This window comes from Diceros bicornis, chromosome 10, assembly GCF_020826845.1.
Source record: "Diceros bicornis minor isolate mBicDic1 chromosome 10, mDicBic1.mat.cur, whole genome shotgun sequence".
NCBI classification, from domain to species: Eukaryota; Metazoa; Chordata; class Mammalia; order Perissodactyla; family Rhinocerotidae; genus Diceros; species Diceros bicornis.
Window position 1 is genome coordinate 39,752,057 of NC_080749.1, and position 3,006 is coordinate 39,755,062.

The following is a 3,006-nucleotide window of genomic DNA, read 5'->3' on the forward strand; positions in this document are numbered from 1 at the left end:
ACTGAAAAAATTAACTTGTTTTTAGAACAAATTGTACACATTCATTTTCAGCATATATAATTTGATTTACTACTCATAGACCTCTTTTGAAGTCAAAGAGCTCACCTTTTCGAGAGCGGGAAGCTGGGTTTCAGAGGGGTTGAGGGATTTACCCTAGATCATCAAACCGGTAAGTGGCAGGGATGGAGATTTTGGTCCAAATGTGTGTGACTCCACCACACCTCACAGCCCTACTGAAAAGTTAAACTGCTAAGCAATGGCAAACGCTATCAGGAGTGAAAATACTCACACAAATCAGTCTGAAAAAACTCAAATATTAATGAACCATCCAAGTCAAGATCAGAATGGCCTCATTTTTAAAATTAGATTCTTTAAATGTCTGTTTCCACTTATAGAATACTGTTGGGTGTTTTTCTAGGCCAGCAGAGCTGAAGAGCTAGAGTTGCTCTGAACGTGGGCACTGTCCAACCTGTCCTACTGTGTGTGTGGCCCTGAGTAGAGCCTCCCTCTAATCTTTGACATGACACATATTCTTTGATGTAGATAACATAAGCCACTATTCATAGTTGTTATTTGCACTTAAGTATCTGGCTGCACAGTGACTAGGTGTTAATAATCCCACCACGTACAGTTTATAAGCATGCTGTCGTGTGAGCCTTAGAGTGGAAGGAGGCACAGCAGTGGATAGAGGACCATGGCTGTGAACATGCCTTGGGAGAAATGGCTTCCTTTGGGTGATGTACAAGCAGCTTTACCCATATGATCAGAAAGGCTTATTTCCCTTCTTATCCTTCCATTGTTCCTTCATTAAAATATCCCCCTTCCTAATCACCTACCCCCCATCATTTTATTTTGGACTGATAAAAATCCACTTACTCCTTCCATGAAAGACAGGGTTTCAGCATTTAATAAAGAGGGTGAATTATTGTTTAAGAGGTGGTTTTCAAATTGAGAAAGGGACCTAACATTCAAATAATTAAGGTATGATAGTAATTAAATGGAGCATGATGTTTTAGTTCCCCATTACCTGAGATTTTAGTAATATTTAAAGTCCTTCTGAACATTTAATAGGAAAACAAGTTTACTGCTTACTCCCTAAATTCATTGAAATTCAGAAAAACAAAGACAAAAGTGTCTAACAATCGTCTAAAAGGGATTATTAGGTCTTTTCCAAAGGATATTTGGGAATCCTTAAACCGTGAAAGTGGTTCTTACGTTTCACAAGGCAGCCACTCACTACTTATTTACCTCAAATTAGAGATTTCTTAAAATTCTTTGTAAAATTGGACAGGTACAGGTTGTAACAAGCGACATTTAGCAATTTGACTGTGGAGCACATTTTCCAAGACTAAAACTGATGGCAATGTGTGTATGGGATGCTTTAGAGAGTGCTATCCAATTGAGCTTTCTGTGATGAGGGAAATATTTTCTATCTACACTGTCCAATATGGTAGCCAATAGCCACATGTGGTTACTTGAAATGTGGCTAGTGTGATTTTAATTGAATTTAAATTTAAATATGCAGCTAGGGGCTACTGTATTGGATACTACAGCTTGAGACTACTGATGTTATTTTATCATTGGTTTTTAGTGATTTAAAAAGATAATAAAATCGAGGTGATAGAGTTTTAAAGTCTAGGAGATGATGGTAGCAGCCATTTTACCTTGCTGTTAGTAGCACTTTGCGAATTTCCTTTTAGATTGAGACTTCTCAATAATTTCAAAGTAGAAAAAGAATGTGTTCTTTGTTTAGATATGGTCATTTAAGAAAATTGTTGCTACCATTTCCTGGCTGATTTAAATACTTTAACCTATCATTCATTTCTTTTCAGGGATAAATTTGTTTTCAGATTTCTATCCAATGATGGGGAGTCATGCCTCACAGGCCTGACAGGTTTCACATGAGAGCATGTTGACATATTTATTGGCTACCAATGGGTATAATAAAATGGGCAAAATGAACAAAGGATAAGGTAGTTCATGCAGCATGTAGTCCCATTATTTTGCCATATAAAAAATCTTCATCTTATTGTAGATCAAAAAGCATTTCACAAATTCCCCAAACACACACAAATAAGGGGAGAAACATAAAACTACATAACCCCATGGAATAATGTTCAGCAGCAGTGGGAAATGTAATGGTTCAGCATTAAGTCATTAGGTTGAACAGGATCAGTGCATGAAGTCAAAGTTATGAGAGACCAATCATCTGCCTCTATTGTAATTCTCTTTCATCCCTACATTGAGAGACCTGTCTGCTGCAGAAGCAGCAAGCTGCACATATCCTAGATGCAATGGAGACACCAAGGGCTGTATGTGAGAAATGTGCCAGTTCCACTGCTCTCAGGAAATTCCTGCTGCGTGGGGAGTTTGGACCTAAATCACTGTTGACAATGTGTGGTGAAGAGAGGATGAAAAATCAAGGGAAACAAAGTTCTTTGGAGTGGAGTAATGTACACACAGGTGTGGATCTATATCCAGTAAAGAAACAATGACAGCAACAACAACAACACACACACACATATTCTAAGAAATGTGAAGTGAAAATCAGGCTTTACTCAGAAAAACTTTTTTTGTGTGTGTGTGGTGCACCATTCCTGGAGGAACTGTAACACCAGGTCGATGAGTGGAGTGGACGGAGCAAGCTCCTATTCCATCTCCCTGCTCGAAAAATCCATTTAATATATTGTCCTTGGATAGAGGACGTATCAGATATTAAACTGATAAGAACAGATACAATGCTTGATCTTAGCCCAAAGGCCGAGAAGCGATGAGAAAAACAGTTTTTTAGACTTCTCTAAGTGATAATTGAATCTAATGTTTTAATCAAAAGAATAGAGGAGACAATTCTTTCTCATATTTTGACAGAAATTTATTCGTCAATTTCCCCCAATAAGACTTTGCAGAAGTGTTTTTTGAAGATACATTGGAATAAATCACAAACAGGTGGAATTAATTGAAGCATGTTGTGTGAAATACAAAATGGAAAGAAACTATCTGAATCAT

At 37.5% G+C, this 3,006-nt stretch overlaps 1 non-coding gene across 1 annotated transcript; it reads right to left on the reverse strand.

Moving 5' to 3' along the window:
• Positions 1–2,581: 2,581 nt before the first annotated feature.
• Positions 2,582–2,772, reverse strand: LOC131411086 (U2 spliceosomal RNA). The gene has a single exon (XR_009221481.1). It is a non-coding gene; the product is annotated as a U2 spliceosomal RNA (small nuclear RNA).
• Positions 2,773–3,006: the final 234 nt, after the last annotated feature.